The following is a 16,320-nucleotide window of genomic DNA, read 5'->3' as shown; positions in this document are numbered from 1 at the left end:
CGCGCTCCCCTCTGCTTGCATGAGTGGCTCTCCTTTGAGCTTGTAATTGACAGTTGCCACCTGATGCATTATCGGCTGAATGGAGCTTCGCGCTCTGCTTTTTTGCCGGCCTGCCTTGCTTGGCTTCACTGATTTCAGCATTCCCCGTCCCGGCTTAACGGAGGTGGCCTTGGGAGCCTTAGCTCCATTCTGGTATTGCTGCGCACGGTGGCCATTGAGAGGAGCTTCACACTCCCGCTTCCAACCTTCTCTTGCCAGCCACCATTTTGTTTACTGCTAAACATACTTAGAAGAGCTTTGTGCGCCCGCTTATGACCTTCGCTTGCCGGTCGCCATTTTGTTTGCCGCCAAAAAGTATTTAGATAGCGCTATTGTGCTTATCAGCTGGCCTCCAGGTTTCAGCCTGTGCCTTTCTGACAGAAGCTGTCTGGGTTCAATCCCGAAGGTCTAATTATTCTGGACTATCACACTGGTTCACCGGTCTGGTGCCTGTTTGGCCCTTGGCGATTGCGGCTGTGTTGCTTCTGGGCATATATTTGAAGGGCGGCCATTTTAGTCTGCTGCTGGATACGTGCCATCACACTTGGGCAGCCATTTTGTACAGCAGTGAGCTGTTTGACAAGCTTTTTTCTCCAGAATATTTGGTGGCCTTGTGCTAGCTCCTCTTCTATATAATTCTCAGCACCAGTTCTCTACTGACTGCCTGATCATGCCCAAAATTTCATCTAAATCCAAGCATGGCTGGAAGGCCGGGGCTAATGAGCAGTTAGTCCCCAATCCAGGGGATTCTGTTCCCAAGACCTCTCAGGGCTGCGGTCCTTCGAGCAAGGTCTCATGTGGCAAAGACTCTTGTCTTCACCACAAATCCAGCAAGCATTCTTCTGCTTCATTGAGAGATGAGAGATGCCGGGATAAGGCTCTAAAGAAACTTTGTGACAAGGCTACTGGTCATCCGTCAGTGTCAGCTACCCCTATGGATGGTGTTTGCCCTTCCGGCTCTGAGATCACTAGAGCAGGGACTAAAGCTGTGACACCAGACCAGGTGTCTCTCCAGGACTGCCCGGCGACCATTCTAACTTCTGATTTGTGGGGGTCGGCCACAGCTCCCACCCCTCTGGTGGTTTCGGATTTGGTTCGTACTTCCAACTTGGGTCCGGCACCTTCTTCTTCTTCTATACAAGCTCCCATTGGAGTCTGATCTGCTCAAGACTACGTTTGCACCTTGTTGTCACCTGCAGACATTCAGCATATGATTGATGCTGCTGTTCAGCAGTCTCTGTCGGCTCGACTCCTGCCTCGCAGCAGGGAAGCTTCTGTGCAATCCTTTGCACTTGCCTCTCCAAGAGGACTTCTTGTCTACTGGGGATCCAGATTCCCCAGCTTCCTCCCTAGTGAGCCGCCCATCATTTCTGGGTGAGTTGAGCCCCAGGAACTGGACCTCTCTGATGATGAGGGTCTTCTCCTGGAGCAGCCCGCATTCACTGGCCTTTTTCCGCATGCCCTTTTCAAATCTTTGTTATTCAAGGTGGTTAATATGGCCCAGCTAGGTCCCTGTTCAACTGAGATGGTTCCTCCATCTTCTCAAGGGACTCTGAACCCTTTGTTTGTGGAGCCTGCAAGACTGGTGGATTCCATTCCAGCACCACCTTTGTTCCTCGAAGTGGTCAGAAAGCAATGGTCTTCGCCCGGGTCAGCTCTGACACCATCTTCAACTGACTGGAAAAATTTCAAAGTAGCACTTGACCTGGCAGAACTCCAGGTGCCAACCGTGGATGCCCCGGTCACCGCTCTACTACCTAATGCCATTATTCCCGGGGATCCGGATGAAGGACTACATCCTCGGAGGCTCCAACTGGTCCAGAATGCGGCCACGCGGGTGGTTATGGGTGCAACTCATTGTGCCCGCGTAACACCCCTCCTGCGGGAGCTGCACTGGCTCCCAGTGGTCTTCCGGGTGCGATTCAAGGTGTTGGTTACCATCTTCAAAGCGCTCCATGGCATAGGACTCGGGTACCTTCGAGACCGTCTTCTGCCACCAATAGCCTCCCACCGACCAGTCCGTTTCCACAGAGAGGGTCTCCTCAGGGTGCCATCAGCCAAGTTATGTCGGCTGGCGACACCCAGGGGGAGGGCCTTCTCTGTGAGAGCCCCAGCCCTGTGGAATGAACTGCCCCCGGAAATACGTAAGATCTCCGACCTCCGGGTGTTTCGCTGCGCATTGAAGACACTGTTGTTCCGCCAGGCAGGGCTATCAACATAATAATTTTAAATTGGGGTATTTTAAATTTTTGGGGTTTTAAATCGGCCAAATCTATTTAATTATTTTAATTTTTAATCATTGTTGTGTCCTGTGTTTTTAAATTGGCTGTACACCGCCCTGAGTCCTTCGGGAGAAGGGCGGTATAGAAATAAAATAAAATAAAATAAAATAAAATAAAATAAAATAAAATAAAATAAAATAAAATAAAATAAAATAAAATAAAATAAAATAAAATAAAATAAATAAAATAAAATAAAATAAAATAAAATAAAATAAAATAAAATAAAATAAAATAAAATAAAATAAAATAAAATAAAATAAAATAAAATAAAATAAAATAAAATAAAATAAAATAAAATAAAATAAAATAAAATAAAATAAAATAAAATAAAATAAAATAAAATAAAATAAAATAAAATAAATAAAATAAAATAAAATAATAAAATAAAATAAAATAAAATAAAATAAAATAAAATAAAATAAAATAAAATAAAATAAAATAAAATAAAATAAAATAAAATAAAATAAAATAAAATAAAATAAAATAAAATAAAATAAAATAAAATAAAATAATAAAATAAAAAAATAAAATAAAATAATAATAATCCTGAGGAGCATCGGTCTGACCAGGTTCTTCAGTGGGCACATCAAGGGGCTGCCTGGGGGATTCAATCAGCTACCACTGCTTCTTTTTTCAACCGAACGACTTTATTGTGGTTGCGCCAGTTGCAAGATAAATTGTCATATGAGGACACTAGACTGCGGCAGGATTTGAACAAAATTGTCGCGGCAGTCCAATTCTCTGCTGATGCCACCCTCAACTCTTCCCGCTTTGCCGTTAAGTCTCTAGCCTCTTCGGTGGCGGCTTGCCGTTTGGTCTGGCTCTGCCATTGGCAGGCAGACGCTAGACACAAGTGGCGTTTGGTGTTTGTTCCCTTTACAGGAACTAAATTGTTTGGGGAATCATTGGAGCCTTTCCTCATTGAGACCAAGGATAAATGGAAGGTCTTACCTACCGCACACCGTAGGGGGGACTCCCGTTTTCTACCATATTCCCAGCATCCCCAGTTTCGAGGACTGGAAGGGGGTGTTGGTTTTTCTCAGTTTACTGGAGCTTTCATTCCCAAACAGTGGGGATTCCAGGACAGGTCTTCAAGAGGTAGACTCTTTTTGAGTAAACGGCCCTTTCATGGGGGAGGAGGTCGTTCGATCCGACCTCGTTAGCTGCATTTCTGATCCTTCCATTGGTGGCAGACTGTCCCTCTTCGCTGACTTCTGGGAGAGAACTACATCTGATAAATGGGTCCGGGATAGTATAAGGTCGGGCTTGTCCCTGGACTTCCTCTCCACCCCCCCGATACTTTTATATGCTGCCCGCTTTCCCATAACAAAGGTAGATGAATCCTTATGTATTCTGCGGTGCAGCATCTCCTCTCGATCAGGGTTATCCAAGCGGTACCTGGGGATCAGGTCGGTCAGGGTTTTTATTCCTGGATATTCCTGGTTCCGAAGACATCGGGGTGTGTGGAGATCTATTCTGGACCTTAAACGTTTGAACTGTTATGTAGTATATCGCCGGTTCAAAATGCAGTTTTGCGATCCATTCTCGACGGTGTTAGGAAGGGTGACTTCCTCGCCTCTATTGATCTCACTGAGGCCTATCTTCATATTCCTATCCTTCCCTCTCACAGGAGGTTCCTTAGGTTCTGCTATGCAGGAGCCCATTATCAATATAGGGCTTTGCCCTTTGGGCTTTCTTCTGCTCCCCGTTGTTTTACCAAAGTTTTGTCATCTTTGGTGGCATACCTGAGAGATAGATTTATTCATCTATAGTGCTATTTGGATGACATTTTAATTTTGTCTCCTTCTATTCAGCAGGCCCTTGAGGATCTCCAAGTCACTCTTCAGGTCCTCGCTTCCCACGGGTTCTCCATTAATGTGGAGAAGAGTCATCTGACTCCTTCAACCCGTTTACTCCATTTGGGATCAATAATTGATTCTGTTGAAAGCAGGGTCTATTTTCCCAGGAGCATCAGGATAGTCTAATGGCCCTTCTGGCTAGGGTTCAAAGGGACCAGAAAACATCCTCTTTCTTACTTTCCCAGCTCCTGGGCAAAATGATTCCAGCTATTTCCATCATTCCCTGGGCCCATTTGCATTCAAGAGACCTCCAATGGTTCCTTTTGCCATTTCAGAAGGCATCATCAATCAAGGTCCCTGTCCCAAAGGAAGTGCTCAGATCCCTCAACTGGTGGCAGTCTCCAGCCATTTCCAAAGGCTGCCACTTTCACGACCCTCAGAGACTAGTTGTGACTATGGATGTCAGCCTCTTCGGCTGGGGGGGGGTCACTTTCAGTCACAGGTAGCGCAGGGCAGGTGGAGTGCCAGCGAGTGCTGTCAGAACATCAATTGGCTGGAGTTGGAGGCAATATATCTGGCCCTCCGTTCCTTTCAGTACCTACTGTCCAGCAACCATGTGCTTGTGCTCACAGGCAATGTCACGGTGAAAGCACACATTAATCACAGGGAGGCACCAGGTCCAGGTCCCTTATGTTGGAGGCCAAGAAACTGGGATTATGGGCGGAATGGCACCTTTGCTCCTTGACTGCAGAGCACATCTCCGGGGTGTCCAATGTACAGGCGGATTGGCTGAGTCAGCAAGCTATTGACCACTCGGAATGGCGCCTGCATCCTATGATTTTCAGGGACCTAATGGCCCACTTTGGCACCCCGGAGGTAGACTTGTTCACAACCCAAGTGAACACTCAGCTCCCACGTTTTTACCTGCAGTTTCCAGCACCTCAGGTGGAGGCCGTGGATGCTCTTCGGTCCCAGTGGCCATCAGGTCTCCTCTATGCCTTTCCTCTGATTCCCCTCATCCTGAGGGTTATTCGCAAGGTTCTACACGAACAAGCAGAAATCATTCTTCTGGCGCCTCATTGGCCAAGGAGGTCTCCAGGGTGGAGACCTCAAGACATCGTCGATGGCTCCACCCTGAAGGATCCCTCAGGACGTGGCCTCGCTTAGCCAGGGGGTAGTGGTCCACCCAGACCCTCAGTGGTTCCAACTGACCGCCTGGCGCTTGAGTGGCGTGCTCTGAATGGGGGCAACTTCTCATCCAGGGTCATCCGGATGATTCAAGCCTCCCATCGACCTTCTACAGAGCGAATTTATTCTGCCCCTTGGCGGGCATTTTGTTCTTGGTGTGACCGGGTGGGTGTTGCTCCCCTCCAGTCTCGATATCTCAAATCCTGGAATTCCTCCAGGACAGGATCAATAAGGGGCTGTCGCCCAACACCATCAGGAGGCAAGTGGCTGCTCTCTCGACAGTCCTGGCTTATGGGTCTCTTACATCTTTGTCTCAACACCCCATTATTCGACGGTTCCTAAAAGGAGCCTCTAATTTATGTCCTCCTGTAGTCCACAGATATTCCACCTGGGACCTCTCTATTGTCCTGTAAGAGCCCTTGTGGATGACCAGCCTCTGCCTTCAGTCATGTAAGGTCGCCTTTTTGGTGGCAATTACTTCCACCAGGCGGATTTCGGAAATTGCAGCTCTTTTTATGAGAACTGATCTCTGCATGTTCCATGCTGATTGAGTGGCCCTTCGTCTTAACCCCACCTTCGTCCCTAAGATCAATACGCTCTTTCACCTCATGCAAGAACTGATTCTTCCCAATTTCTGCCCTCACCCAATCACCCCTTAGAATGCAATTGGGATACTTTGGACGTCCGGAGGGCTCTCTGGTATACCTTAAGAGAACTGCTGACTTCCGCAAGACGGAGTCGTTGTTTGTGCCATTTCTCCCAGTCTCTTTAGGTGGCAGGGTGACTCCTACCATCGGATGGTGGATTTGGCAGACGATGGATAAGGCGTATGAACTTTGTTTCTTCCCCAGACCCTCTCACTTGATGGCGCATTCTACCTGTAGTGTGGGTACATCGATGGCTTGGGCCACACAGGCATCTTTGCTGGAGATTTGCAGGATGGCAACTTGGACTTCCCCTTCGCCCTTTATTCAACACTATAAGTTGGACAAGTTTGCCTCTGCTGATGTGGCATTTGGACGTAGAGTGTTACAAAGGGTTCTTACTGAAGGGGAGTCTTCTGACCAGACTGGGCCTGCCCGTACCTAGGGACAGTAAACTTTGGTATGTCCCATGCCTGACTGCTGTCTCCACCCATAATGGAGAAGGGGCATTGGTTTTACCTGAGACGCACCTTTTTGTTGGGTGGAGACAGCAGTCAGCCCCACCCTTTTGTTAGTCTGGTCTTCTTTACTAACTCTTTACTTTCTCCCACACATTGAGTCTGTTTGTTCGTCTTTGCCAAAAGCTGGAAGCCCCTAGCAACAAGGACGGGACTTAGCAATTATGACAGACTCAGTCCTTCAATCTGAACAGACGAGTACAACCCATACTGCTGTTGGCTGCTGTCTCCACCCAACGAGAAAGTGTGTCTCAGGTAAAACCAATGCCCCTTTTGTGCCATATAGGGCATTATAGGTCACACTGGAAGAATATACTGGCAGCCAGGGCAGTCTCAAAACAAAGGTGTAATTTAGTCCTACCAAAAAACGTTTGTCCCTGCTGCTACCATTGCATTCTGGATGAACTGAAATATCTGAGTGGTTTCGAGGACACCAGATGTAGAACATGTTGCAATATTTTTGCTGAAAGAAATCAGAATGTGAGTGTCTGACTGTCTTGATGTTTCATCTCTAACCTGGTCAGATGAAATAGAAGGCAGAGCAAATGCTGTTTTAATGGCATGATATAAGGATGTATTTTAGCAGATAAGATGATGGTCAGTCTAGAAGTCCTAGAAGGCTAGACCATTTCTTTAGGCCTGTTGTTGCAAATCAACACTCTCTTTCTCTATTTCTAATCCTCTTGACATTCAGATTTGCTAAATTCTTTGGTCCTGCAGATGTTATACCTATTTAACTGAAGTGAGACAGCATATCTCGGACTAGCTTTACCGAGTAATTTCCTTGATTTTTGTGCCATCTGGTTAAGATTCACAAACTACTGAATTGCTTTAGTTTCTATCACTATGCGGGAAGCTGCTTATATAAGGGGAGGGTAAGGGGGATTGTGGCACTGGCAAAACCTCTGTGGATTGTCTCCTGTAGCTAACAAGACAGCATCATGAATCCTTTATAGGTTTTGACAGCTAAGAGTGAAGATGCTCAAGCCGTCCATTCTTTTTCAAGACATACAGCTGTTCTATAACTGCTTCCTGGCCTGCCCTGGGATTGCAGAGCGGAGGAGAGATCGCAGTAGGACTCTGCCTGGTTTAAAGAGAAATTACTGCTGCACTGGATTGTTAGTTTCTATTTGTGGCTCTTTATTGGGCCTTGGCCATGCTGGGAAAGCAACTGGTGTAATTATATTGTTCTCTCCCTCTCTGTGTCAGCCTGCAGTGCCCTTTCTAACCCGAGGAAGTATGATATACAACTACTGCCTGCAAGCATTGTCAGAAGTAGTACAAGGGTGTTATTTATTATTTGGTGCAGACAATTGGATAGACAGATATATAAATAAAGTGATCCAGTTAACTAGAACTTACTTTTCTCTGCTGTTGCTGTCCTAATGTATGCCTTACAATATAATACTGGGCATGATCACACGTTTTTGTGGAATAATAATTAATATTATTACATCATAATAATTAAATACTTTATTTTAGGGCAAGACCAAGTATGTAAAATAAATATTATAAGTACAATTTAAAAAAAACAACAATGAAATCTATAAAAGAAAGTGTAAAAAAAATTAAATAGAGTAAACAATAAATGCTATTAATAGCATAACTGATATTATGAAAATCAGATGCCACTTCTTTATAACTTTTTTTTTCTCTCTTTGTTTTTTCTGCTTCTCTTTATTTCTTTTTCACTTCCTTTTCTCTTTCCTTTATAATTCATACTTTCAACTTAAAATTTGTATTTTTATTCTGTTGAAAATATCTTTAATAATTTTTTTTTTAAAAAAAAAATCTGGAGTAGTTTGTGGAAGGGTACTGCTGATCATTTTTCAAAATTCACATCAAGATGGTCCTTTCTCTGCATGCACATAATCTAGCATAGAAATATGCCCTAGAAACATCTGGATAAGGCTACTTCATGTAGCAAAGCAATCTATACCCAGAAGCATAGGGAAGCATTGTCTACGTTTGTATTTATTGATAATTTACACTACAATGTTCATGATCCCTATTAATTTATCATGTTGATTCATGACTGTTTTTAGTGAAGGGTCTAAATGCAAAATGTTACTAATAAGGTTTGCTTCTTCATTCCCAGACATTATCTAATTGGCAATTAAAATGAGAACATCCTGGATTTGTTTTCCTCACTGTCCTCTGTTCAGTTAGTTGAGAGAAGCTGCAAGCTCAATTTATGTTTTTCCTTGTTAAGATGTAGTTAATGAATACAGAGCCTGCTTGGAAAATGTGAATAGGCATTATATGGTTTCTCTAATTGGTCACATATCATTTTGCCAAAAGTACTCAAGGAGGAATACATAATCTGGTGCTTTCCAGATAATTCCCACAGTCTTTTGCCAAAAGCTATTGCTGGCCATGGTTATGTTAAATACACCTATTACAATAGAGTATTACAATTACTCTATTGTAATTGTTGTTGTTAGTTGCGAAGTCATGTCCGACCCATCACAACATCATGGACAACATTCCTCCAGGCCTTCCTGTCCTCTACCATCCTCTGCAGTCCATTTAAGCTCATGCTCCATCCAGCGTGACTCCATCCAGCCACCTCATTCTCTGTCGTCACCTTCTTTTGTCCTCAATCTTTCCCAGCATTAGGCTCTTCTCTAGTGAGTCCTTCCTTCTCATTAGGTGGCCAAAGTATTTGAGTTTCATCTTCAGGATCTGGCCTTCTAAAGAGTAGTCAGGGTTGAACTCTTCTAGGACTGACCGGTTTGATTGCCTTGCAGTCCAAGGGACTTGCAGGAGTCTTCTCCAGCACCATAGTTCAATTCTTTGGTGCTCAGCCTTTCTTATGATCCAACTTTCATAGCCATACATTGCAACTGTGAAAACCATAGCCTTGACTATACACACTTTTGTTGGCAGGGTGATGTCTCAGCTTTTTAGTATGCTGTCTAGATTTACTGTAGCTTTCCTCCCCAGGAGCAAGTGTCTTTTAATTTCTTGGCTGCAGTCCCTATCTGCAATGATCTTGGAGCCCAGGAAAATAAAATTGTCACTACCTCCATTTCTTCCCCATTTCTTGCCAGGAATGATGTGCTCTGCATATAAGTTAAATAGGCAGGGTGACAGTATACAGCCTTGCCAGACTCCTTTCCCAATTTTGAACCAAGCAGTGGTTCCATGTCCAGTTCTCACTGTTGCTTCTTGACCCGCATATAGGTTTCTCAAGAGACAAATAAGATGGTCTGGTACTCTCATCTCTTTAAGAACTTGCCACAATTTGTTGTGATCTACACAATCAAAGGCTTTAGCATAGTCAATGAAGCAATAGTAGATGTTTTTCTGGAATTCCCTAGCTTTCTCCATGATCCAGCATATGCTTTCTCCATGATCCAGCGTATGTTGGCAATTTGATCTCTAGTTCCTCTGCCTCTTCGAAATCCTCTCTGTACTTCTGGTAGTTCTCAATCCACATACTGCTGGAGCCTAGCTTGTAAGATTTTAAGCATAACTTTACTAGCATGTGAAATGAGTGCAATGGTGCGATAGTTTGAACATTCTTTGGCATTGTTTTTCTTTGGAATTGGAATGTAAACTGGCCTTTTCCAATCCTGTGGCCACTGTTGAGTTTTCCAAATTTGCTGGCAAATTGAATGTAGCACTTTTACTGCATTGTCTTTTAAGATTTTAAATAACTCAGCTGGAATACTATCACCTCCACTAGCTTTGTTGTTGCTCATATTTCCTAAGGCCTATTTGACTTCACATTCTAGAATGTCTGGTTTGAAGTCAGTGACCATCGTGGTTATCAGGGACGTCAAGTTCGTTCTTGTATAGTTCTTCTGTGTAATTTTGCCACCTCTTCTTAATCTCTTTTGCCTCTGTTAGGTCCCTGCCATTTTGGTCCTTTATCATGCCCATCTTTGCATGAAACATTCCCTTCATATCTCCAATTTTCTTGAAGAGATCTCTGGTCCTCCTATTCTATAATTTTCTTCTCTTTCTTTGCACTGTTCATTTAAGAAGGTATTCTTATCACTTCTAGCTATTCTCTGGAATTCTGCATTCAACTGGGTGTATCTTTCTCTTTCTCCCTTGCCTTTCACTCCCCTTCTTTCCTCAGGTATTTGCAAAGCTTCCTCAGACAGCCATTTTGCTTTCTTCTATTTTTTTTTTCTTTGGGATGGTTTTAGTTGCTACCTCTTGTACAATGTTGCGAACCTCTATCCATAGTTCTTCAGGCACTCTATCAGATCTAATTCCTTAAAACTATTTGTCACCTCTACTGTATATTCATCAGGGATATGATTTAGATCATACCTGAGTGACCTAGTGCTTTTCTCTACTTTCTTCAATTTAAGCCTAAATTTTGCAACGAAAAGCTTATGATCTGAGCCACAGTCAGCTCCTGGTCTTGTTTTTACTGACTATACAGAGCTTCTCCATCTTTGGCTGCAGAGCACATAGTCAATCTGATTTCTTTGTTGACCGTCTGATGATGTCCATGTGTAAAGTCGTCTCTTGGGTTGTTGGAAAAGAGTGCTTGCTATGACCATCTCATTCTCTTGACAAAATTCTATTAGCCTGTGCCCTGATTCATTTTGTACTCCAAGGCCAAACTTGCCTGTTATTCTGGTTATCTTTTGGCTTCCTACTTTAGCATTCCAATCCCCCATGATGATGAGGACATCATTTTTTGGTGTTAATTCTATAAGGTGCTGTAGGGCTTCATAGGTCAATTCCATACTCTTCAACACCAGTGGCTGGGGCATAGACTTGGATTACTATGATACTGAATGGTTTGCCTTGGATTCGAACTGAGATCATTCTGTCATTTTGAGGATTGTATCCCAGTATTGCTTTTCCTACTCTTTTGTTTGATTATGAAGGTTACTCCATTTCTTCTGAGGGATTCTTGCCCACAGTAGTATACCTGATGGTCATCTGAATTAATTTCACCCATTCCTGTCCATTTTAATTCGCTGATTCCTAAGATGTCGATGTTCAGTCTTGTCATCTGTTGTTTGATGAGGTCCAGCTTGCCTTGATTCATGGATCTTACATTCCAGGTTCCTATGGAGAAAAAATATTTACAGCATCAGACTTTCCTTTCACCACAGATGCATCCACAGCTGAGATCCTTTTGGCTTTGGCCCAGTCACTTCACTCTTTTTGGCGCTACTAGTACTAGCCCTCTGCTCTTCCCCAGTAGCATATTGGACACTTTCCAACCTGAGGGGCTCATCTTCCGGCATCATATCTTTTTTCCTTTTGGTACTGTCCATGGGGTTTTCATGGCAAAGATACTGGAGTGGGTGTCCATTTCCTTCTCCAGTGGATCACGCTTTGTCAGAACTCTCTGCTATGACCTGTTCATCTTGGGTGTCCCTGCATGGCATAGCTCATAGCTTCATTCAGCTATGCAAGCCCCTTCACCGCGACAAGGCAGTAATCCATGAAGGGGTCTATTGTAATAGAATTGTATAATTTCTAGATTTAAGGGAGATTTCACTATTTTTCAATATTCAGCTTGTCTGGTCAGGCATTTCTATGTGAAGGAACAACAATGGATTCTAGAGCATGTTCTAGAATCCTAGAACTTTTATATTTTATATTCAGACAGAAAAATTTTATGGTACTTGCAAGGATCAGCAAGAAGTCAAATATCACCCTGAAAAAGTAAAGGAACTCCATCTTCTCTGATTTATGGGTTGTTTTTTTTAGCAAATCATCTGTCTTCATTTCTGTTCCATGTGTAAGCTTTGGAGAGTTGCACAGTATGTCTTATTACATGCAACTCATTCCATTCAACAGATTAGAATAGGAAACTCCTGGGGGAGTTTCATGCTAGCGTCTTCTTGGGACCCTAATGACCAATAATGGAGTTTCCCTAGTAATGATATTGAGAAGAGTCCTCTCAGTTTCCCCCAGTTTAAAAATTCCTTGCATCTGTAATTCTGAGCTACTCACAATATTTGCTGCCATGTAGATAATACACTATTGCAACAGGTGAAGTTGTAAGAAAGCCACTGGAAATGAGAATCAAGGTAAATGCTGTCGATTCCAGGGGAAAGTTTGGTAGCTAGTTGTACAGTGCCACCTACTGCCTTATATATACCATTGTACTTAAAAAAAACAACACCTTTAATCAGGCCTTAAGCACTTCAGCTAACTTAAGGAAACTGTCCTTAAATTAAGGAAACTGTCCTTGACTCTCAGAGAAAAGAATGTTATTATGGCTAGATATCCCTGCAACTTCATGCAATCCTCCCTCCCAGTTTCCCACAGCACTAAGTGTAGCAGCCCTGAAGATCCAAAGAAAAAGATGGCCTCCAGGGCTGACAGAAACTTATTGAATTGCCTGATGGAAACAATGGGTGTCAGTGCACAAGGAAGGCATTAACATGCAAACCAATTTGCCAGCATACCAGAGATGATTAACCAGCCATTGTTGCGTATGGTATGAAATTGCAATCTTTTAGGAAGTTTTTGCTTCCAATAGGCTAAAAGATGCTTATGGGTCCTTACCTACAATTCTTATATTAAAGTACTATATATGCATTAGACAAAAACACTGTCAGATTTATGGAGGGAGGGCCATAAAATAGGAAAATGTAAGTGGATAGGTGAGTCCTGGTTCCAGTTTTTTAAAATTTGTAGTTGATTTTGCCCCTATTTGATTCCATCTGTGTTTTCTCCATTGTCTCCAGTCAATTTTCATTTCCCCTGCCCTCTACTTTCTGCAGGCCATCAGTTTTATCCTCTTGTCAGCCTTGATTGCCTCCTTGCTTCATCTGCCACCTTACCTCAGTTCTCCACTTCTTTTTCCTCAGACATTCCAAGAGATGGCCAAAATGGTGAGAATGTATATGGAAAGCTGGCTACGAAGACAGGCTATTGCAGAGTAGGATGGTAAGTGGTGTCCCAGTTTCTCTTCCTTACATTGAGTGACTTTCTAATAAACTGTATATCTTTGTGATAATATAAATGTACCCAGTACATAATGGTAACTTTTGTGTGGTGAGATCTTGCTGAAATCTCACAGCAGATTGTAAGTAACTTTAGCTATTCAGATCACTATATGGTTGTGCATTGGTGTCACTCTTTTTTTTTAAAAAAAGGAATGTCTAATTAAAAATTTAAGCAAAGAAACCAGCAGGCTAAAGATTAGTTTAGAATGTTTCCCCAGGCATGTTGCTGCTCTTGGGTGGAGTGAACTGTTTGTGTGGAAAATATTCAGTCACTTAATGTTACACCATATATCCCACTTAACTGTCTCATACAGTACACAACAGGATCCAATCTGGGTCAATCACAGGAACCAGAGGTTTAGTCTTCCAAACTTTCAGACTTGTGCTGGAGGCCATCCTCAGGGAATGCATTCTGGTGAGAGAGAAGTTCCCTGAGGCTGGGCTCCAGCAAGAGTCTGAAAGTTTGGAAGACTAAACCTCTGGTCTTGGATTGGATCCTGCAACATTATCCTGGTGCACGTATATTTGCCTTCATTCATGAGTATAAATCAGACACAGATGTAGTTACCACCTCACTAGATTTTAGCTGTAGATCATTTAATCATCTTTAGATAATTTAATACTCCTCGGTTATAAGATAAATGACTCAATTGAATCAAATGACAACTCACATGAGATCTTGCATATAAGTGATATTCATCCATCCATCCATCCATCCATCTATCTATTTATCTATCTATCTATCTATCTATCTATCATCAGATTATTTTCTGCCAAAGACTTTGTGACTGATGGCTAATTAAGCAAATGAGGAATAGCTTGCTTATGTGTGAACAATACTTCAAAATCTACTGATCAGATATTCAATGCACTCTAAAGAGAGCCCATTAATCCTTTATATTGAAAAATGCAGGATTTGGATGAATGAGACATTTTATGAGGCTATACTAAAAAGCAGCTAACCCCATTTGCCTGAACAATATGAAGCCTCCAGTCTAGTTCCTTGCTATAATTATGATTAAGTTTGATCCCGGTCAAGAGAGGTAATTATGAATTATTTCATGGGATTTCATGGATTATTTCATGAATTCTCTTCCCCCCCACCACCCTGAATCTCTGGTTACTCCTCAGAATAGCTCTATTTCTTGCAGTTATCATAATGGATTCTCTAAATTAAAACTGGTTTTTTCAAGGGAAGAGTGCTGGAGACATCTGCTTGATTTCAGGACCAAGCAGGCTTGCATTGGCTCCTGGCTATTGGTAGAACCACCCGACGGTTCTAAATTTACGAGAGTAATGCGTGCTGAAATCTGAGAATGTCCCACATTTTCTTCCATGGCAAAACATTTTTCCATGTTACTATATTTATTCTTAAGATGCCTGAGAATTTATTTAGATCTCTCTTGGAAGTGATTTTACATTTATTTTACTATTGTGGATGACAGATGGAGCCATCTTTCCATCACTCTGAAGCTTTCCTGGCTACCCACATTTCCCAGACTGGAAAACAGCAATGGGAGGAATTTCCTCATTATGTCTTTTTTCATAATTGAATTGAAGTGGGGAAAGTCATGGAAAGTACCCCAAATCGCAGGAGAGATGAAAACACAATGAATGATAGGACATTTACATAATTTGCTCCCTTCTGTTCATTATGAAGGGCAAGAACATTCCAGTAATTAGAATTATTTTGAAATTTTTTAAAAAAAGAACTCTAAAGCCCATTTTCATTTATCAAATGACAAGTAGCAGATATAGAATTTTTCTGTATGCAACTAGTTTGTGGTCTCTAGCTAATTCTGTCTTCAATTCCGGAATGAACTGACCATGGTCCTGATTTTTTTTAAATAAACAACAGCCTCTGCTGAAGCTATAACAGTGCAGGCTCCAGTCTGGAAGAAAACAGCAAAATAGTAATAGTGAGGGATGGATGGATAGATGAGGGGTAGAAAGCGAAAAAGAAAAAGAGGGATAAAAATTTAAACCATATACCTTTCTAATAACAGTATATATTGGAAGCAAACAAATAAACAAAGCAGGATGCGGATTGTACTGTTTGCAGAATATCCCATATTCAATTATAACTGACTACAGATGAACTTCCCAGCCTCCTTCATTCCGTCATTATCTTCCTTTAATGGATATGACATTAAAAAAGAGTTGAAAAAAGGGTTCTGGTCATTAGTCACAAGCAAGCTTGCATGGCTTCCTAACATGGCTGGTTTAGACAAAACTGTAATCATAGAATTAATCACAATAATCACACCAGCCAAACTCATACAAATATAATGATTGAACTTACTGCAGCTCTTCCATGACAACTTTAATCACATGTCAATGGATAACAACAGGTTTGTGTCTGTGGATAAAATGGGGTCCTGTACAGCCTCAGAGGTTCACTAATCAGATTAGGATCAAAATCCAGGGGGAAGTTCTTTCTGCCATTTTCCCAGGCAGAACTTAATTTAATTTTACCTCCAAGACTGTGCAGGATCATAGGATCCCCTAATTCAAATTTGAATCCATAGTCATTCTTAAAATTAGGGACATTGAATGTAAGAAAGTATTAATCCTTTCCCAGCATTACAGCATATCAGGTTATGTTTATTTGTAATTTAGATTTATAAGGCTGTTGAACTCACAGCAACTCTGGATGGCATGCAGATTTAAAACAAACTCACAATACATTTAACCAATTAAAAAAATGTGGCAATACCAGAAGGAGCCAACATAGTATAGACACACCAAACATAATCCAGTCCAAATGGACACATGTTGTAGCCTAACCTGAGGAAGAAACTAGGTCTACAAGATTTAGTCCAAGGATAGCAGAATATTTGAAACTTTACAAGGATTCTATTCCAGAATGCAACACAAGATACAGTTCTTAGACCCCATCAGGTGCCTTAACA

General features: G+C 42.2%; 1 protein-coding gene across 5 annotated transcripts in view; it reads left to right on the top strand.

Annotated features, from left to right (window-relative positions):
- The window catches only part of CACNA1E (calcium voltage-gated channel subunit alpha1 E), a 453,280-nt gene that overhangs the window by 95,024 nt on the left and 341,936 nt on the right, over positions 1 to 16,320 (top strand). For all 5 annotated transcript variants that reach the window (XR_015733193.1, XM_060690120.2, XM_034409672.3 and 2 more), the window contains exon 2: positions 13,271 to 13,349. The gene's annotated coding sequence lies outside the window, so the exon portion shown is untranslated. The remainder of the gene's footprint in view (positions 1 to 13,270; positions 13,350 to 16,320) is intronic.

The sequence above is a fragment of the Pantherophis guttatus genome, chromosome 3, assembly GCF_059756535.1.
Source record: "Pantherophis guttatus breed Tessera chromosome 3, ASM5975653v1, whole genome shotgun sequence".
Taxonomy (NCBI): Eukaryota; Metazoa; Chordata; class Lepidosauria; order Squamata; family Colubridae; genus Pantherophis; species Pantherophis guttatus.
Note: the sequence above shows the minus strand (reverse complement) of the source record. Positions and strands in the feature narration are given on the sequence as shown.